At 39.7% G+C, this 22,966-nt stretch overlaps 1 protein-coding gene across 1 annotated transcript in view; it reads left to right on the forward strand.

The window, feature by feature from the left end:
• The first annotated feature begins 1,900 nt into the window (after positions 1 to 1,900).
• The window catches only part of LOC124606029 (vacuolar protein sorting-associated protein 13B), a 219,251-nt gene continuing 198,185 nt past the window's right edge, over positions 1,901 to 22,966 (forward strand). Inside the window, exon 1 of the mRNA XM_047137992.1 lies at positions 1,901 to 2,077. The gene's annotated coding sequence lies outside the window, so the exon portion shown is untranslated. The remainder of the gene's footprint in view (positions 2,078 to 22,966) is intronic.

Consider the following 22,966-nt stretch of genomic DNA (forward strand, 5'->3'; position numbering starts at 1 on the left):
ATGTTCCAGTAGGCTTCCTCTCCGACAGTTTATCCTTGTGGCGCTTAAGAAATAGTTTAACCCACTTTTTACCAACAATTTTATCTTTGAAAAGATGTTCAATGTCATTTCGCTCTGCCAATTGCACGGCCATTCTTCGTAAATCGTAACGAGTAATCGCAAAGAAAGATGCTTCCATAGCAAGACTACAGTGAACAAGTTTATCCTCAAGTTTTTTACCCAAAACTGTGGGTCTACCTCTTGTGGCTTTTGTCGCTTCCTCAGGTGTGCCATACTTTATGTTGGACAACATCATGAGTGTTGTTTTTGGAACATTAAACACTTTACTGGCCTTCTTCCAACCCATCTTCTTTTTCCGAACTGCGTCAATAGATTTAGTCAATTTAGAGGGACTCCACTTTCTTTGGTCAACCTTCCCCATTATTCTCTTGGAATCTGAAACACAATTCCAAGAGAATAAGAGTGTGCACAAATACAGGTAGACTTCAAATATGAAAGTATAAGGGATCCAGTTTAGGCAACCAAGTGGGGTCCAGTTTTGGGAACTATAGCCTACATTTTGTTAACGGCATCAATTTTTAACCAAACATCTAAATGAATCGGTTTAGTGATAAACAAAGACCATGAACCTTACAATTTAAGAATATATACAGGTCGAAACGCTTACCTTCCTATATGTTGGAGAAATAATGAAAAATGTAGCTCGGTGCGAAAGCTTCAACCACTGTCAGAATACGTAATGACGGACAAACAAACAATGAGTGAAGTGGGCGACTGGTGCGCTCCACTACAGACGGGTAGAATCGTAAGTTAGTGTTCACACTTGGTGCCGCTAGAGTTCAGGAGACTGCAGAGCCAGGAGACTAAGGAGTCCACTTTAGGAGAGGGGTCCGCTTTCGGACACTTTCCTCTGCTCTATGTAGGTGTCAGCTCAGTTCTGTTATTGTAAAACCTACATCATTTTTCTCTTTAAAAATATCCTAGTCGTCCTGGAACATTTGTTATTTGTCACGAAAACAAAGTAAAATAATAAAAAAAGACTAAAAAGAAGCAAAAACACAAAATAAACAACTGAAACATTAGTTAGCGTGGCTAATTTTGGATAACTTCGATCGACACATTTCCCCCATACAACGTCAACGTCAGAACTTTCTTCCCGAGTAACATTGGCTATGATGTGACGTGAAGTTGTGCGCCATTGTGGCTTTCGTGGATGCCTCTGTTTGGAACGCATTGTGGGATGTTTTGACGTGATGTGATGTGACGTTCCGTTCCCTCAAGTGCGAATCCTCCTTAACCGATACAAAGTTTCTTTCCTGTATTACTCCTCAATAGAAACTGTAAAAATTGACTGGATGATTGAAGCAGCAATAAAGACTTAGACGTAGATTCCTATTACACAAATGTGAGTAGTACTTAGTTAAGCCCTATCTTATTGCAGCCAAAGAGTCGAGGACAGGTTTCTTGGGAAGGTTATCACATGTATTAGCACAAGTGGAATACTTTTTACTGTCATCATTTAGCTTCGCTGTGATGGATTTTTTTTTTGGTGAAGATTATCTTCCGTATTAGAGTTAACCTATAAATTTTTCTTTCCTGTTTCTTTATGAAATTCTATAGCACTTAGACCTGCGAACGTTACTCTCTAAAAATGTGAGATTTACTGATAGTTTGTATCAATAAATTATGTATTCGTTATATTCACTATGTTGCAAAGTTTTTATGACGGCTAAAATTACGTAACTGCTGCATAAAATGTCTTTTCGCGTCCTTAACTTTTGTCTCAACATTGCAAGTTTTGCTGGCGACTGCAACAACGTTGGCAGCACTAAAGGCTTTGTTACGGCAAAGATGGCCAATATAAGCTGATTGTGACATATAGCATGTTTTTCCGTTTACTTTTACTAGCGTTTAAAAATATTTTTGTTTGCGTCATGATGTACAAACTCAACCCCCCCAAAAATTAATCGTGTTCCAAAATAGTGACGGACGAATACAGACGTCAGACTGTATTCGTTGTGGAGCCGGTTGTTGATGTGGGCGTTACGTGTCAAGTAACTGCTTGACAGCAGCGAAGGTACGGTGATAAACCATGCTGCGCTTCGTAGAAGTAATTGATTGAACAGAAAGTTTTACTTCCTGTAATTGGTTCTTTAATAAGGAAATTTTGTTTTGTTGTGCCTTTTATTTACAAAAATAACATTATGTTTGTAAAATAATGTACAGAAAGCCAGTACCACGCATCGTAAGTTAACCAAATTTTAATAGCATATTAGAGATAATACTAGTACATTGTCGCTCACCTTTTAATTATTTTGTTTGAGCTTGGCACCCGTAGCACACTGTCAGCCGTGAATTTGACACTTTGTTGCTTGCAGTTTGTTTTTCGAAGCCGAATTACTTTTGGTTTTCCCCTCAATAATGTGTAGCTAGTCTGTCGTTATATATTTTATGTGATTTTCCTTTCATCCATGTATCCTAAACGAAAATTATGATATTTTTTTCTCATTGTGCCAATTCTCTAATAATAGCTGCTGCTATTGATTGAAAAATTTGTAGATATAAAAGTTCCTTGTAAGTGCACTAATCTGATCAGAATAACAGTGTTAATGCTGTAAAATAATCAGCAACATTATTGTATCCTGAACGAATGGTCATGTTTGCTTTGCCATTTTGTCTAAACTGATTTTCTGTATCTAATAATGTCAAAAGCAATTAAAAATAAATTCTTTATTGTGTCCTCTTGTCCATTCTCATCTATGCCATACATGATGTCATTTCATTGTGTGGTTCATAAACTAGTTAATGGACTCCAACAGCTCTCCATAAGCCACAAATCACATATAAAAAATACTGATGTGTGCTCTGTGTTAGATGTTTGATATTTCTAAAGAGCAGAAAGATATTTTGTCGAGACTTGGACCATAGTGCATGCTGTATCTTTTGATGTTGTGATGAAATAGTTTGGTCTGTGATATGCCCAATGAACAGTTTTTTATTATAATCTATATTCTCCCCTTCTCCTACAGCTTTTACTGTCTACAACTCCCCCAGAGATTGTTTAAGTTAATCCTTGATGTCATAACACATGTACCATCATCCTGTCTGTTGTTCTTGTCAATGCTTTCCACATGTTCCTCTCCCCACCAGTTCTAAACCTCATTTCTTGTCTTATCAGTCCACTTAATATTCAGTATTCTTCTATAGCATCATATCTCAAACACTTTTTCCTCTTTCCCAGTCTTCGCATGTTTCGCTTTGTCTACTTTGTGGTTCCCAATTCTGATGTTACGTTTATCACTAATCTCATTTCTGCTTCCCATCATTACTATCATTACTTTAGTCTTTCTTTGGTTTGCCCTCATCCATAGTTTGTGTTCATTGAACTGTTTATTACATTCAGCTGGTCCTGCAATCCTTCCTCACTTTTACTCAGGATAGCAATGTCATCGGCTCACACTATTTTGTTCCTGTCACTCGTATTATAGTATTCTAGCCTTAATGGCTGTAAAATTTGGGATAAGGAACAGCAGATTATTTGTGATTGTAGAGATTATTAAAATATTATCTGTGAACTTTATCATATTACCAGAAAATTAATTTCTACAGGATGCGTGGCTGGATGATATAGAGTGTCTTCTTAGAGAATGTGATTTACTGGATGGTCTTGTTTCTTGTCAAAAGAGTTTAGATGTTCAGTTGTTCTACATGGCAGTCATATCCACTATTGAAGAGCAATTTTGGACTGACTCTTTCTTCCCAAAAAATTTTGCCACACAATTTCAAATACGGGTCTTACAGCAGAGGATATACAAAGTAAATCATGATGCATTATTGCGTTAGCTGCCAACATTTGCGGTGTTGCTATAGAGAAGCTGTGATTGTTTGGCTGCTGCTTAGCACCAAGTGTGGTTGCCTGTTGATACGACACAGGATTCACATTCAGCATGAATCCATTTACCAAAATTTATGTTTTCTGTGAATGCCCTGAGGCAAGTGACATGATGGTTCCTATGAAAATTCTACAGCCATGCCATTCTTACCTTTGCTACATTTATGATGATGTCTTCACCAACAGGGCAATAAACCTTGACCTTTCTTCCCTCATCAGTTCTTGAGTTACTTAATTGTGATTAGAGTGTTGTTGATGATAAGTGAAATTTATGTTGGTTTTCAAAATACTGTTTGTTAAGACTTTCTGTGGAATCATACTGTGTGTTTTCACATATTTAGTGATAATAATAATGTGGACAAGGACCCAAGAGTTGTAGAATTTTTCTGTTTGCCTCTTTGTTTATTATAAACACAGTCGTATTTAAGAAAGTACTCAGGCCTGGAGGACATAATATTAAAGTGGTTGAATGCAGCATAAATATGCACAAGACCAAACTATATTTAATGGATAAAAAAATAGTACATTGGTTCATACTGTGTGCTCTGGTTCTCTCATTAATTTTTCCAATAACTTTGTTAAATATCTTGGGCCCTCCAAGTAATGCCGATTCACGTTCCACTTGATGGAGAGAATGGTACATTCAGGGATTTATTTATTGCCATGATGTTAGCAATATTTCTGTCCTGTAGCAGTATCTGAAGTTTGTTGATATTCTGATCTGTCTCTAATTACCACCTCATTGGTGGAATTTTAAACATTTATCTCATTCATTTGATGCTTAGGTAGTTGTTTAGGGTAACATACATTGCTTTGATAATATTCTGTACGTACATTTTTGTGGCAGTGCTTCATGGGCAAAGGTATTATATGCTCGATTTGCTTCTGTCAGCCAGTCCCAGCACTGGACACATGATTTCATCAGCCACTCATAGCACACATTTATATCTTGCTTGTCACAATTATTTAGTTGTCTTTTACAAAAAAAAAAAAAAAAAAAAAAAAAAAAAAAAAAAAAAAAAAAAAAAAAAACCCTCTGGTTGTTGTGACGGGTTGATATGTAGCTTTGCCTGAGGCGTGATTTAGGTTGGATGGTAACAGTTTGATTGAGAGCTGTTGAAGCCAACAAATGTGAAAGCAAAAAATGTGAAAGTTGTGGTGGACTGATGTGTAACTTAGCCTGAGGTCCTGTATGATTGACTGCCTTGTCTGTTCTGTATTGGCTGACAGATGCAAGTCAAGCAGCTACCACCTTGATTTCAACGCACTCCCAAAGCTAACTTGCTGTATTTGGCACTTTCGTATTTATACTTGCATATTATGAAAATATGTCCTTTAAGCGATATGCCATATTAAAGATATCTTCAAAACGTATTGGTTTTAGTATGGCTTGTTCTTCTATAATGGGCGGAAGTGTGACTTTGGTGCATAAAACTGCTGCCATTTCACATATTTGTGTGGTTGCTTGTAGTCCTACTGTGGTTTGAATTCTATGTAAAACTTTATATGGTAACTGTTGATTCAATCAAGTAGTGTCCAAACTCTACTGCATTTGTCTTCCTTGGACAAGCAGGACTACACATGATTCAGATCTGTAGGATCAAAATGAATTATAATGATCTGCTATTTTAAAATTGCCAGTGATATCAGTGTCGGTGAACTTTTGGTAGTTACTAACATTCAAGAAGAATATAATAATTCCAGTCCCAAAGAAAGCAGGTGTTGACAGGTGTGAAAATTACCGAACTATCAGTTTAATAAGTCACACCTGCAAAATACTAACGCGAATTCTTTACAGACGAATGGAAAAACTGGTGGAAGCCGACCTCGGGGAAGATCAGTTTGGATTCCGTAGAAATGTTGGAACACGTGAGGCAATACTGACCTTACGACTTATCTTAGAAGAAAGATTAAGGAAAGGCAAACCTACGTTTCTAGCATTTGTAGACTTAGAGAAAGCGTTTGACAATGATGACTGGAATACTCTCTTTCAAATTCTAAAGGTGGCAGGGGTAAAATACAGGGAGCGAAAGGCTATTTACAATTTGTACAGAAACCAGATGGCAGTTATAAGAGTCGAGGGACATGAAAGGGAAGCAGTGGTTGGGAAGGGAGTGAGACAGGGTTGTAGCCTCTCCCTGATGTTATTCAATCTGTATATTGAGCAAGCAGTAAAGGAAACAAAAGAAAAATTTGGAGTAGGTATTGAAATCCATGGAGAAGAAATAAAAACTTTGAGGTTCACCGATGACATTGTAATTCTATCAGAGACAGCAAAGGACTTGGAAGAGCAGTTGAACGGAACGGACAGTGTCTTGAAAGGAGGGTATAAGATAAACATCAACAAAAGCAAAACAAGGATAATGGAATGTGGTCGAATTAAGTCGGGTGATGCTGAGGGAATTAGATTAGGAAATGAGACACTTAAAGTAGTAAAGGTGTTTTGCTATTTGGGGAGCAAAATAACTGATGATGCTCGAAGTAGAGAGGATATAAAATGTAGACTGGCAATGGCAAGGAAAGCGTTTCTGAAGAAGAGAAATTTGTTAACATCGAGTATAGATTTAAGTGTCAGGAAGTCGTTTCTGAAAGTATTTGTATGGAGTGTAGCCATGTATGGAAGTGAAACATGGATGATAAATAGTTTGGACAAGAAGAGAATAGAAGCTTTCAAAATGTGGTGCTACAGAAGAATGCTGAAGATTAGATGGGTAGATCACATAACTAATGATGAAGTATTGAATAGGATTGGAGAGAAGAGGAGTATGTGGCGCAACTTGACAAAAAGAAGGGACCGGTTGGTAGGACATGTTCTGAGGCATCAAGTGATCACAAATTTAGCACTGGAGGACAGCGTGGAGGGTAAAAATCGTAGAGGGAGACCAAGAGATGAATACACTAAGCAGATTCAGAAGGATGTGGGTTGCAGTAAGTACTGGGAGATGAAGAAGCTTGCACAGGATAGGGTAGCATGGAGAGCTGCTTATTAGTATATTCCTAGAGTCATCATTTAAAGCCAGTTCTTGAAACTTTGTGAATAGGCTGTCTCGGGACAGTTTATGTCTATCTTCAAAGAGTCTGCCAATTCAGTTTCTTCAACATCACTGTGACACCCCCTATGGGTCAAACAAACATGTGCCTATTCCTGCTGCCCTTCTCTGTGTACATTCAATATCTCCTGTTAGGTCCAACACACTTTTGAGCAATATTCTAGAAAGGTATGCTCGAGTGATTTGTAAACAATCTCCTTTGTAGACTGGATGCATTTCCCAAGTGCACTACCAATAAACTGAAGTCTGCAACCAGCTTTACTCGTGACGGAGTGTATGTGATCATTACATTTCATACCCCTGCAAATTATTAAACCCAGATATTTGTATGAGCTGGCTGATTCCATCTGTGACTCAATGATATTAAAGGCATAGGATGCTATGTTTTTTATTTTGTTAAGAGCACCGTTTTACATTTCTGAGCATTTGTAACAAGTTGCCAAGTTTTGTGCCAATTTGATATCTGATCAATATCCAACTGAATTTAGACAGTACTTCATTATAGGTAACTGCATCATCTGCAGATGTTGTCCTCAATGTCATGAATATACAACATAAACAACAAGAGTCCCAAAACACTTCCCTGGAACACACCCGAGGCTACCTCCACATCTGATGCTGACTCTTAACACAAGATGGTACGTTGAATCCTCCCCAGCAAAAAATCCTCAGTCCGGTCACAAATTTCGCGTGATACCCTGTATGGCATTTGTTACTGAGTAAAATGCTTTTCAGAAATCAAAAATACTGCATCTACTTAACTGCCGTGATCCAAAGCTTTCAGTATGTCATATGAGAAAAGTGTGAGTTGGGTTTCACATTCTCGATGTTTTCGGAATCCACGCTGGTTGGCATGGAGCAGATCATTCTGTTCAAGGCATCTCACTGTGTTTGAGCTCAGAATATTTTCTAAGCTTCTACAACAAAGGGATGTCAAGAATATTGGACAGTAGTTTTGTAGATCACTTCTAATACCCTTCTTGTAAATGAGTGTGACCTGTGGCCTCTTGCAACCACTGGACATGGTTTTCTGTTTGAGGTATCTACTATAGGTTGTAATAGGGATAATTCAGCCACAAACTCAGTACAAAATCTGATAGGGATTCCATTGGGGCTTGGATCTTTGTAAACGATTTCAGCTGTTTCTCAATAACATTGACACGAACGCTTACTTCTGTCGTCTTTTCAGTGGCACAAAGACTAAATTGGGGCAATTCTCATAGATTTTCCTTTGCAAAGGAACATCTGAAAATGAAGTCAAGCACTTTAGCTTTTGCTTTACTACCCTCAATTTAAGCTCCTGTCTCATTTGCAAGTGACTGGACTCTAACTTTGGTGCTGCTAACAGCCTTTACATGTGACCAGAATTTCTTTGGGTTCTGCAGAAGATTGCTTGACATTATTCTGCTACTGTAGTCACTGAAGGCATCATGCATTGCTCTCTTGATAGCCAAATACGTTTCATTAAACATCTCCCTGTCTATAGTCCGACGCTTTGTTTTACATCTATCATGCAGTAATCTCTGTTTCTTTAGAAGTTTCATTACAGTGACTGTATACCATGGAGCTTCCCTCCCACTAGGAACTGTTCTACTGGATACATATCTATCCAGTGCATGGTCAACTACTCTTTTAAACTTGAGCTATAGTTCCTGTAGATGCTCCTGTCTTGTGGTGAAAGTTTCAAGCTCCTCATTGAAGTATGACACTACTGATTTTTTCCTCTAGCTCACTGAATATATATATCTTCCTGCTTACTTTAGTTGTCCTTTGTACTTTGGTAATCATTGTTACCACAACCCTCTATGGTCACTGATATTAGTTTTGATGTGGACATCCTCAAAGACGTCAGGTCTATTTGTTGCGATTAGATTCAATGTATTTCCATCATGAGTGGAGTTCCTAACTATTTGTTCTAGGTAGTTTTCAGTGAAGGCATTTAGTAAAGTTTCACAGAATGCATTATCACACCTACCACTAACAAAACTGTAATTTTCCCAATTAATTGTTGGATGATTAAAGTATCTACTGATGATTACAGTATGATTGGAGAACTTACATACCAGCAAAATGAGGTTTTCTCTAAAGTTTTCTAATACATCAGGTGATGACTCTGGTGGATGATAGAAGGATCCAATTACCTTTTTATGCCCTCCCCTGATACTACAACTTGCCCTGTCAATCTTGCATGCAGCTTCAATTTTTATCTCGATAGATTTGAGTTTCTTGTCTAATGCAACAAATACGCCACCTCCATTTCCCATTAGTCTATCTTTTCAATATACACTTAAATTTATCACAAAAATATCACTGCTATCAATTTCAGATTTCAACCAGCTTTCTTTTCCTAGTGTTACATGAGCTTCATTGTTTTTCAGAAGCACTTCAAACTATGGCACTTTGTTATGGCTGCTTTGAAGTTAACTACCAGGATTTTAATATTCCTGTGTGTGGAAAGAGGGATCTTACTCTGTGTTTCTTACAGCTTCTAAAAAATACTTGCGTGCACTCTGCACACAATCAGCTACCTGGGTAGCAGCCTCTGATGTATAGCACACACATGACCCATTTTGGGGGCCTGCAGGTCAAAATTCAATGGTGCAAGTTCAGGAAGTTGCTGGCTAGCTTGTTACAGACCCCTTGAGGTCTTTGCTTCAGTCATTCCACTCAGTTCAGACCCAGGGGGCCACGATCAGTTCTGGAGACAGTGCTGTAAATTGTGAGCTTCTCTGAAACTCTGTTCACAGAGCTGGTCTTTTAAAACTTCTCTGCCAATCTCTGGGGCAATCCAAGTTCCAAGTGTAACCTTGGAGTCCAGATGATAGGCATGGTTTGTTCCAATGTGCACCACAATCTGCAGCTGATTGCAACCTGTTCTGTTAGTGGCTGCCAGTATAGCCTTCAATAGGTTGAATGAGGCCCCAGGCTTACACACTGAGTGTTCTTACATGCCCCATGCTGCCATTTCCGTAAAGGGTACTATTATTTGCCGCATGTTTGAACTGGCATTGCTTAATAGACCCTACCCTTTTGCATTTGCCTCCTCTTGACACAGGACAAAGCAGGTTTCCCGAAAACAGGTGAGGTGAGTCCTGTTGGCTCAGTTTCACTTTCACTGAAAGGCAGCAGCTTGAACTTGTTGGTTAGGGGGGTCGGTATAACAGCCTGAGTCCTACCTAGTCCCCATCTACCCTGTACAGGACACCTAGAGCCACCACTGACAGGCCACTCATAGTCAAAAGGTTGAGTAATGACACTTGTGCTTCCTGTAGAGGAGACAAAATCCACAGGAGAGGCAGTACTCAATGGCGCCTTTAGTATCGGTGCCACAGGTACATGACTCTCCAGACACACCGATTCACAGCAACTGTCAATCATTTGATAGTAGTCAGGACAATTTCCAGCTGCTTACAAATGTCAACCAACTCATCGCATGTTCAAGAACACCATTCACAGTGGAGCCGCATTGTGGGTAGTGCAATGTATTACAGTACAGCGAACAAATAACTTTAAACTAATCTTGCTGACTACCTTATAATCTGTTGAGGTAAAAAATTACTTATTTCCTTTGAGAATTGAAGCAAATACACAAAACAAGATTTCTATAAATGAAACAGAAAAACCTGTGGTAAAAATTGCAGGTTTCCCCAATTGTTTGAGGTTATTTATAGTCATTAACAAACTCAAAAATAAAGTTATTTTACAATACATGCAGATAATAAACTGCTTGGCAGTTGCTAAGGACCAAAGACATTGTTAGATGGGAATAATCACAGGCAGTGTTGGACAACTTGAAACACAGTGCATATGTAAGAGAGCTGGTGTGATATATTTAAAATTCCATCACATGCGAAAGTAGGATAACAGACATAAACAACATTCATGTTTGACGCAGTTCGACTCTCAACATAAAGGTCAATATTGGACTGTCAGTAAGGAATATGCCCTCCTCAGGCTCTAATCCACATTTTTGCACCTGTTTTCATGCTGGCTACCAATCCGTTGAGGAGTCCGTGAAGGATATTGTCCCTCTCCTTTCAAGGCAGTTTTCAGTTCTTACGTGGTTCAGAGAAAGGGTGCTCATTGACAAGCATGTGCATTTAACAGGCTTCTGAGCATACAAACCAGTCTCATTAAATCGCCCTGAAATGGCTGGCAAGGACATGTGTACTGGTAGCGGTTGCGAGGTCTGCAGTCATCTGCCTAGGAGTGAGATGTCTGTTCCTTCTTGCCTAGGCCTGTGTATTGATGCCCCTCTTGCAGTGTGGTGTGGTGATCCATCTACAACCACCGGCATGCCTTCATATAGCATTTCTATCTTTAGTGGCCTTTTTCAATTACGAGATGACATTTTTGGATACACCTACTACTGTGAGCAAAGTATTGACACATTGACTGGCTTCAAGCTGTCCAACTGCTCATCCACAATCGTGAGTACTCAAACGGTGTCTCACAGAGGTGTTGCCGTACTTCACTGAATGTTACACTAATCAGTTCAACAACCACCTTCGTCAAACATCATAACTGCACCAGCTGTCAAATGCCTACAGATTGTTCATGCACAGGTTTCGCTGCAGTTAACACATTCCACCCTGTACATTTCCTTTTAGTATCATTGGTAAGGACTTCTGTAGCAATTGTCGATTGTTACATAGCAGTTGGTAGTTGTTCTGTCGGAAGTAGCTCCTTAGAAATTGTCAGTGTATACACTCCTCTCGAAGAGAAAACTAGATGTACCATAACATAATATGTTGGTTACAATACTGTATTTGCTACAGTAACTGGGATAAAAAACAAAATTGTGTTTTGCTAAAGGCGGACCCCATCCAAAAACACATGTATTGTTAAAGTAAACATGGAAAAAGGAGCTACAAGCTGAAGATGATTGAATCACAAATGTCGAATTACTACGAATTAAGAGTATCCACAGGACAATGGTAGCTTCCTAAAAAATGTATGTTTATATATACTGAAATTTGGGGTGATCTATTCTTTCGCAGCAACCATGAATCACAAACCCTGATTTGCTATGAAATAAGTTATGCAAAACAGTTGTACCAGTAATTTGTGAATGTTTTCAAAAATATAGTTTTGTAAGAATCTAAAAATTATCAGAAATAACATATTTCCCACATAATTATGCAGTGAAATTAAAGAATGATTATTTTGAAGCAGGATAGGCCTGCTGTTTCAAAAATTGTAAAATAACACTACTAAGTTTAAGCCTACAGTTGACAATAAAAGTACAGGTTATGTTTTTGCACTCGCAAATGTTCGAAATTCCACACTATATAACAATACAAACGAGTATTGACACAATCAAGGAAAGGTTATACAGAAGCAATGTTAACAGCAAGATATGCGAGTCTAGAATTTCAAATCGGCATATGAATCTGGCACACATTGCCTCACACAAAGGAAAATTCCAAAGTCGGCTTTAACATATAAATAATGGTGCAAATTGCATGGATTTTTTTAATCAGCTTATCCTGTGACAACTTCTGCACTGGCATGCTGAAGATGAACACTGCAGCATCAGTTTATCTCAGTCAAAATTGCAAAATTTGCAGCATCAACAAAGCACATCTTCAGCTGACATATTACATGTTATGCACATTACTTGGTTGACTTTCCCATTTTGTTGATGCAAGTTGCAACCCTCTGCCACTGGAGGGCTCTGAATTGTAGCATATAACATGGCAGTGTGTAACATAACTATGTTGGTGCTTGAGAAACAGTGTGCTGTGATTGAGTTTCTAATTGCATAAGAGTTCGCCCACACATGGAGCACCCACTGCTTCAGCATGGCAGTGCCAGACCACATGTGAGCGCTGTGAGATCTGCAACAATCTGTCATCGATCACTCTCACTGACCTTGCTTTGGCAATTGACACAATCGCTTCCTCGTCTGCATGACACTGCTGCATGGCTTATGCCCAACAGGCATTAGTCTCTCTGTGCATCAGGACAGCTATTGTAGTAGTTGTTGTCGTTGTTGTTGTGGTCTTCAGTCCTGAGACTGGTTTGATGCAGCTCTCCATGCTACTCTATCCTGTGCAAGCTTCATCTCCCAGTACATACTGCAGCCTACATCCTTCTGAATCTGCTTAGTGTATTCATCTCTTGGTCTCCCTCTACGATTTTTACCCTCCACTCTGTCCTCCAGTACTAAATTGGTGATCCCTTGATGCCTCAGAACATGTCCTACCAACCAATCCCTTCTTCTAGTCAAGTTGTGCCACAAACTCCTCTTCTCCCCAATTCTATTCAGTACCTCCTCATTAGTTATGTGATCTATCCATCTAATCTTCAGCATTCTTCTGTAGCATCACATTTCAAAAGCTTCTATTCTCTTTTTGTCCAAACTATTTATCATCCATGTTTCACTTCCATACATGGCTACACTCCATACAAATACTTTCAGAAATGACTTCCTGACACTTAAATCTATACTTGATGTTAACAAATTTCTCTTCTTCAGAAAAGCTTTCCTTGCCATTGCCAGTGTACATTTTATATCCTCTCTACTTCGAGCATCATCAGTTATTTTGCTCCCCAAATAGCAAAACTCCTTTACTACTTTAAGTGTCTCATTTCCTAACCTAATTCCCTCAGCATCACCCAACTTAATTCGACTACATTCCATTATCCTTGTTTTGCTTTTGTTGATGTTCATCTCATACCCTCCTTTCAAGACACTGTCCATTCCGTTCAACTGCTCTTCCAAGTCCTTTGCTGTCTCTGACAGAATTACAATGTCAACGGCGAACCTTAAAGTTTTTATTTCTTCTCCATGGATTTTAATACCTATTTCAAATTTTTCTTTTGTTTCTTTTACTGCTTGCTGAATATACAGATTGAATAACATCGGGGAGAGGCTACAACCCTGTCTCACTCCCTTGCCAACCACTGCTTCCCTTTCATGCCCCTCGACCCTTATAACTGCTATCTGGTTTCTGTACAAATTGTAAATAGCCTTTTGCTCCCTGCATTTTACACCTGCCACCTTTAGAATTTGAAAGAGAGTATTTCAGTCAACATTGTCAAAAGCTTTCTCTAAGTGTACAAATGCTAGAAACGTAGGTTTGCCTTTTCTTAATCTAGCTTCTAAAATAAGTCGTAGGGTCGGTATTGCCTCATGTGTTCCCAAATTTCTACGGAATCCAAACTGATCTTCCCCGAGTTCGGCTTCTACCAGTTTTTCCATTCGTCTGTAAAGAATTCGCGTTAGTATTTTGCAGCCGTGATTTATTAAACTGATAGTTCGGTAATTTTCACACCTGTCAACGCCTGCTTTCTTTGGGATTGGAATTATTATATTCTTCTTGAAGTCTGAGGGTATTTCGCCTGTCTCATACATCTTGCTCACCATATGGTAGAGTTTTGTCAGGACTGGCTCTCCCAAGGCTGTCAGTAGTTCTAATAGAATGTTGTCTACTCCCGGGGCCTTGTTTCGACTTAGGTCTTTCAGTGCTCTATCAAACTCTTCACGCAGTATGATATCTCCCATTTCATCTTCATCTGCATCCTCTTTCATTTCTATAACATTGCCCTCAAGTACATCGCCCTTGTATAGACCCTCTATATACTCCTTCCACCTTTCTGCTTTCCCTTCTTTGCTTAGAACTGGGTTTCCGTCTGAGCTCTTGATATTCATACAAGTGGTTCTCTTTTCTCCAAAGGTCTCTTTAATTTTCCTGTAGGCAGTATCTATCTTACCCCTCATGAGATAAGCCTCTACATCCTTACATTTGTCCTCTAGCCATGCCTGCTTAGCCATTTTGCACTTCCTGTCGATCTCATTTTTCAGACGTTTGTATTCCTTTTTGCCTGCTTCATTTACTGCATTTTTATATTTTCTCCTTTCATCAATTAAATTCAATATTTCTTCTGTTACCCAAGGATTTCTATTAGCCCTCGTCGTTTTACCTACTTAATCATCTGCTGCCTTCACTACGTCATCCTTCATGGCTACCCATTCTTCTTCTACTGTATTACTTTCCCCCATTCTTGTCAATTGTTCCCTTATGCTCTCCCTGAAACTCTGTACAACCTCTGGTTTAGTCAGTTTATCCAGGTCCCATCTCCTTAGATTCCCACCTTTTTGCAGTTTCTTCAGTTTTAATCTACAGGTCATAACCAATAGATTGTGGTCAGAGTCCACATCTGCCCCTGGAAATGTCTTACAATTTAAAACCTGGTTCCTAAATCTCTGTCTTACCATTATATAATCTATCTGAAACCTGTCAGTATCTCCAGGCTTCTTCCATGTATACAACCTTCTTTTATGATTCTTGAACCAAGTGTTAGCTATGATTAAGTTGTGCACTGTGCAAAATTCCACCAGGCGGCTTCCTCTTTCATTTCTTAACCCCAATCCATATTCACCTACTACATTTCCTTCTCTTCCTTTTCCTACTATCAAATTCCAGTCACCCATGACTATTAAATTTTCGTCTCCCTTTACTATCTGAATAATTTCTTTTATCTCATCATACATTTCTTCAATTTCTTCGTCATCTGCAGAGCTAGTAGGCATATAGACTTGTACTACTGTCGTAGGCATGGGCTTTGTGTCTATCTTGGTCACAACAATGCGTTTGCTGTGCTGTTTGTAGTAGCTTACCCGCATTCCTATTGCTTTATTCATTATTAAACCTACTCCTGCATTACCCTTATTTGATTTTGTATTTATAACCCTGTATTCACCTGACCAAAAGTGTTGTTCCTCCTGCCACCGAACTTCACTAATTCCCACTATATCCAACTTTAACCTATCCATTTCCCTTTTTAAATTTTCTACCCTACCTGCCCGATTAAGGGATCTGACATTCCACGCTCCGATCCGTAGAACTCCAGTTTTCTTTCTCCTGATAATGACGTCCTCCTGAGTAGTCCCCACCCGGAGATCCGAATGGGGGACTATTTTACCTCCGGAATATTTTACTCAAGAGGATGCCATCATCATTTATCCATACAGTAAAGCTGCATGCCCTCGGGAAAAATTTACAGCCGTAGTTTCCCCTTGCTTTCAGCCATTCGCAGTACCAGCACAGCAAGACCGTTTTGGTTAGTGTTACAAGACCAGATCAGTCAATCATCCAGACTGTTGCCCCTGCAACTACTGAAAAGGTTGCTGCCCCTCTTCAGGATCCATACGTTTGTCTGGCCTCTCAACAGATACCCCTCCGTTGTGGTTGCATGTATGGTACGGCTATCTGTATCGCTGAGGCACGCAAGCCTCCCCACCAATGGCAAGGTCTATGGTTCATGGGGGGGGGCTATTGTAGTATGGAGTAATAAATGTGTGATTTATCACTGCTGTTTCACATCGATAATATGTCAGATTCTCCCAGGCATCCATTCACTACCGCACTGCTAATCTGCCTGGGTGGTGGATTACCGGCATCGTGACCTCCTCCTACATCTTTCCACCACTTACCATAGTGGACAACCACCATGATTGCTATAATTGGTGTTAGCCATTGAGTTGTCAGTACTGTAATGTAGTAGGTCATGAATTACCATACATGCAGGTAGTGTCAGCTATGCATGGACAAGCTGGAATAGTGGAGGTAAAACAAATAAGGATGTGTCAGCATTTCAGCGGCATCAATATTGTTTGGATGCTGTGCTGAACACATAAAATAACCCTTCCCCCATGCAAGAATTGTAATGGTATGTCATTTTGCTCCTTTAATATTGACTATCAAAGAGTGTCCTAATTTTTATGGGCCCCTCTGTATATATTCTTCGAGTCACCAAATGGTTAATTATGAGGGGTGCCATGTACCACGACTTGTCATTTCTTTTCCTATTCCACTCACAAATGATGCAAGGGAAAAGTGACTTTCTATACACCTCTGTACAATCCCTGATTTATCTTGTCTTTGCAGCCCTTATGCAAAATGCATGTCAGCAGCAGTAGGATCATCCTAAAGTCAGCTGCAAGTACCTCTTCTCTAAATTTTCTCAGTTGTGTTTTACAGAAAGAATGTCAGTCTCTCTTCCGGGGATTCTCATATGAATCCACGGAGCATCTCAGTAACACTCCTGTGTTGACCAAACCTATCAGTAGCAAATTGTGCAGCATGCTTCTGAGCTGGTGTTACACACTGTGCCTCACATAGGATTACTTTGTGCACAATCTGCCATGGCATGAGGCAATTCACAGAAAAGCTCTCATGAAATTAATCAAGGATTCACAAAATTGATTTACCACAGAAGACCATAACGATGTGAAAATAACAGATAACAACTTTAGACTCGTGATGGAAGAAAGATCACTGTACTAGATGTGGTACATTTTCCATCTATTTCAAATATGCTAAACAATTTGCCCATTTTCTAACAACAGGGTATTTTAAGTTATGTAGGGACTTAATAAAATAAGTGACACATGTTGTCCCATGCTAATACCAGTGCCCAACAAGAGTGGCGTGTTATCAGAAGAGAGTACATGTTTCAGTTTTCCTGCTGGTACCTGTCTGCTGCTGTATGGATAACAGATGCATCATACGAGGCGTGTTTTTTAAGTAAGTACCATTGTGAAATTTAAAAAAAAGACGTGCTAAGATATCTCAATAATTTTATTTTTACATGAAAGCCAGTACCTTAATCTACGCACTGAGACCATTACATTCTGATTCTTTTTTGTTTACTTTGTGTACTTAGTGTTTAAGATGCCTCCGATAATCGTGAGTCCCGCCAACTGTGAAGTACGGGCTATTATAAGATTTCTTAGTGCTAAAGGCCTAAAAGTGATTGATATTCATCGTGAGATCTGTGAAGTTTACACAGAAAACATTATGAGTGATGGAATGGTAAGAAAGTGGGTGAGAGCATTTAAAGATGGCCGCACAAATGTGCATGATGAACAAGGGAGTGGGCGTCCTTCGGTCGTTAATGAAAGTTTGGTGCAGGAAGTGGACAATAAGGTGAGAGAAAACAGACACTTTACGATTTCCTCCTTGCAGGATGACTTTCCTAATGTTACTCGTAGTGCTTTGTATGGCATTGTGACCGAGCACTTGAATTACTGAAAATTGTGCGCACATTGGGTACCAAAAATGTTGACAGATGGTTTAGACAGTGCATTGACTTTCCTTGAGCAGTACCACAATGACGGTGATGGTTTCTTAATCCAAATTGTTACGGGTGGTGAAACATGGGTGGCCTGCGTCACAACAGAATCAAAGCAACAGTCTTGGAAGTTGAGCAAGTTCATCGTTTTGCTGCAACACAACGCTCATCTGCATGTGGCGAATCAGACCAAAGATCTCATCACATCTCTTCGCCCAGTGGCTACCTTCTGTTCCTGCATTTGAAAAATGCCGACAGCGTCTTCAAGACGATGATGAAGTCAAAACAGTGGTGGTGCAGTGGTTAACAAGTCAGGCGGCAGACTTCTATGAGGAGGGTAGTCAAAAACTGGTACAATGTTATGACAAGTGCCTCAATATTGACGGAAATTATGTAGAAAAGTAGATTAAGGTACAGGCTTTCATGTAAAAATAAAATTATTGAGATATCTTAGCATGTCTTTTTTTAATTTCAAAATGGTACGTACTTAAAAAACACGCCTTGTAGCATGTGTGATATGGTGAGGCAATGGGTAACATACTCCAAAGTTGGAGTACAGGGGCAGTATGATTCTAGTGGCCAAAATATCTAAATTACACACAGATATACTATGAAATTCTGGAAGTATATGGGTCAGATGCAATGTTGTATCTATTTGTGGTAAAATGATGCCAACAATTTGACCAAGAGCATACAGACATGGGTGATGCTGATTGGGAAGTCAAGATCTTGCACCATATGATGTCTATCTTTTCAGCAAGCGGAAAGAACTTCGGGGAGGAAAGAGAATATCTAATGATCCAGGAATTAGGACATTCAAACAGTGATTCTCAAATGACTCCATAACTGAGGAGTGGATTTCTGTCGTCAAAAAATTGAATGATTGGTAGAATGTTCCACTTGTTGTGTGATCACAATAATACATCTGTTTATAATCTAGGCAGCAAGAGCATGTAAGACCACTGCTCAGAGCACCTGAAGAAGTTGTTTTGTCAAAATATTGTGTGCCAAAATGGAGTTGTCAACTCAACTAGAAACCCAAAAATATCTTATCAGTCATACTGAGAAAGTATGTCACTGGAATCAGATGAGGTGCTTTAATTTTTGAGTGAAAGTATGACCCCAGTGTCACCTGTGCAGTACATGTGATCACATTACTGCACATAGTGTGAGTCTGGAGGCTGACTTGAGGTGCAGAAAAGTGCAGCTGTAAGCCTGAGACCTAACAGACTTGAATTTTTTTGTATAAATTGCATTATACTATCATCTGAGTAAATGTCACATAAAAGAACCAGTTGAGCACAAACAGTATCAAAAGTTAATCAGTTTTCCACTACAATCTGAATGATATGTTAATTAAGAGCTGTTGCTGTGAGTGTGCATCAAGTGTTATTCACATATATGCACTGACTAAGTCAATTTGCATGTTCTTGGTGAGAGAAAGCAGAAGCTGTAATGGCTGCCTATTACAGCTAGCTGATGTGTGCTGTGGGACACTTTACACTGGAGAAGTGGAAGGATTTTTTCCATTTCACCAGTGACTATGATGAAGTTGTATCAACTTGTCAGCCTGGACTGTTATAGTTGACAATTCAACTAGCAGAGCTATCTAAACGTTCTATAGAGAGTTGTTATGCAATATTTCAAGCTGTTTTTCTCATGTGCACCTAAGCCGAGAGGCTGTTATGAGCTGCATCCTGACATGCTTCACAAGTATTGGTGAATGTAAGGCAATATCTGTGCTCTGCCATCTTATATGAAACAGCTGTGGAGGGAATGTAGCTGGAGGACAGATGTTTCTGATGAGCAGTTGGATTTTACCTTGTCTTAGAAGAGGCAGATAAAGCTGGGGATGGATGTCAAACTCTCTGCAGAACTCATGCTATGACAAAATTATTCTTTCACACAAAAATCTAGCAGATATAATACTGTTGACCAAACTTCAGAGTCAGGGATGAGACAAACCACACTGTCACAGACTGGGAAATTGGTGTATAACTCTAGGCTCTTTGAATTTGAACCATCTAGTTGGCGAAGGCAGTTCAAACCTTTTACAGTTATAACCCAAGCGTTATATAATTGTGACTGAAGTTTGTTACTGCAAAATGCTCTCTGTGATTGTCCAAGTGGTTTTAGCAACTCAGATGATGATTCCAGTGAAGTCTGCTGACAGTACACGATTCGTACAGATTATCAGGGGGAGAGCACACAAGCAGCTGTGATCACTACAGCTTAGGTGAGGTATTCTGTAATGCGTATAAACATGTTGTAGTCTTTGCAGATACACCTTCCATTTTTATGTTGTGACTTATTGTCATAATAGGTGAAAGCAGGACGTGAAAGTACTCCACCTCTGTGTTTGTAATATGTTTTGTTCACTGCCGTTTCTGTTCTTGAAAGTACTGCTGAAGTTGTCTGGTATCCATAGACGGTGTGCTCGTGTGAATGTCGTCATCACCATAGTTGTTGGTGGACATACCTACACATACAGTGTAAAAGATCAAATACTGTTACTCGGAAGCCTGAAGTAAGGCTGTCAAGAACATTACAGTCGAAAGAGCAATCCAAAATATAAATCTGAACGATAGAGAAGAGAGACTGATTGTTTCTGCCATGAAGCTTAGAGACATCAGTGGCTTGTGCAAAGGAACCAAATGGTCAGTCAATTACTTTGTTGGAGAAGATTAGGGTTTTATGATGTGCTGGGAGTATGAGGTGTGTCACCACCTGTTGCATCGCTCAGCTGTGCCGATACTGGCCAAACAGTGCTATTCCATTGCTCCGACCATGTGCTGATTGATACCTCATTCCTGAGTCCTTGAGTGTTCAGCTTCGGCAGTTTCCCTATAAAAGGTATATATTTCAGATGGACAGATAGATAGGCATCTGCATGGCTGGAAAAAATGATGTATCGTCTATGGAGAGTCAGTGATTAATTTTACAATGTATTTATTTTTTATGACCTAGTTGTTGGTCATCTTCAGACACTTGCTGCAAATCAGTTCTGTTTTGTTTTTTTGACAATACTTAAGACCTGCTGTTGCCTTCAGTATTGTTGAAAACACAAGAGAAAACACTTGCCTTTTGTCTGTAGATGGTGAATGACTGGTTGAAACTTACTATGGCATTGTGAAATGCTCATGTAATTGTGTCATATAAAACCATCTCTAAGTACTGTAGTTTCTCAGTAAAGGCAACTGAGTACTCTACAGCAAAGTTATGCCACAGTGGAACAGTGCATGTAATTCCATCAATAGTTGCAAACATTTGTATGGTGGAGGTTGAAGTGCTTATTTGCGACCAAATACTTGGCCAGTCTCTGTATTGTAAGGATATGAGCAATATTAACAATTAAAGAGATTAGGAGGGAAACAGTGGAGAGATTTTCTGAATTCCGTTAATCATTCCATTTCACCTGCTAAGGTGTGGGGAAACAGCGTAGGTGATATCAGGGAATGGGAAAGGGAATATGTCCTTCGCTACTGCTGTCTGAAGTAATGATGTTCTTTAAACCTTGGCAAGAGACCCAGGGCACAATGTTGTGAAATATTTTTACTCTATAATGTCTAACACTACCAAGATCTAACTTTTTGATGCTGCGGGACAGTAACAGACGTGGCTGGTAGGGATGCCAGTCTTTTACTGCAGCCCAAGGGACAGCACTGAGTGAGGTGATGCATTCGTTAACACATTGGACTTGCATCTGGGAGGACAACAGGTCAAACCCCATCCAGCTATCCAGATTTAGGTTTTGCACAATTTCCCTAAATCACTCCAGACAAATGCCATGATGGTTCCTTTGAAAATGCCATAGCTGATTTCCTTCCCCATCCTTTTATAATCCAAGCTTGTGTTCCATGTTTAATGACATTGCTGTTGATGGAATGTTAAACAGTAATCTTCATTCCTTCTGAGGGACAGCAGCAGGCCTTTTCTTAATGTCCAGTACAGCATATTGTGACAGCTAATTCACTAGAGACAAGTTACTTTTGGAGCTCGTAATAAAATATGAATCTGTGGAATTACCTAGTTCATGGAAACAGCTTATTGCTCCACATAAAACTGGAAGCAATCATACATACCTGAAAACATACCACAATATTATTGCTCTCACAAGTTCTGGAAAGAAAGGAGGTTGATCAAACCATCCCCCCCCCCCCCCCCCCCCCCCCCCCGCCCTCCCCTCCAATAGGCTCGCTGCTCTTTGACGGGTTTGTGCTTGCTTCACTGTGGGAAAATCCTTTGCAGCATCTTTTCCCTTCTGTGCTGCATGGCTGTCCTCTTGCTATTCTTTTTCCCCTCTCTTGGGAAATATGTCTGGGATGTTGTTGGAAATTCTTTCTGTATATTCAGTTGCCGATGTCAGAACAGTCTTTCCACTGTATTTCATTCTTTCTTTTTTTTCTGTTTTTCGTTCCCCTTCTCCTGCCTTTCCTCCACTTTTTTCTTCTTCCTCCCTGTGCACTCCTGAAGGCCAGCCCATGCATCTGACGTGTAACAGGTGACTGGGTAACACACAATTCCCAGCCCTGGGTTGACATGTAGTGTTCGCACATATCCCCTGGTAAAGGACAGGTCCAGGGAGGGATGATTGCCTGAGATGATACCTTCTGATTGCCAATTGGTCTCCCTGTCAGGTTTTCAGGTTTGACCTGAGGTGTGAACAATCACCTAAGGTGGGTGTGCTCCCTTCTGAGGAGGTGCCCAGTTGGAAGGGGCACACCATTGGAGGTGCTGGTGATAATGGGGGATTTTCTCACAGTGAGCCAATCATCTTTTTCACTGTCAGCGTCTGCCAAACATAAATGGAATGAGGCAAAAGTTTCAAATACCCTCCCAGCTGTACCACAGTCCCTTGTTGTTTCACTTACTGAAGACAGTCAGTCATTCACTACGGTGAATCCGTTTCTTATTCAGTAAGGTGTTGATGCAATTGCTGGTC

Source organism: Schistocerca americana, chromosome 3, assembly GCF_021461395.2.
Source record: "Schistocerca americana isolate TAMUIC-IGC-003095 chromosome 3, iqSchAmer2.1, whole genome shotgun sequence".
In the NCBI taxonomy this organism is placed as follows: Eukaryota; Metazoa; Arthropoda; class Insecta; order Orthoptera; family Acrididae; genus Schistocerca; species Schistocerca americana.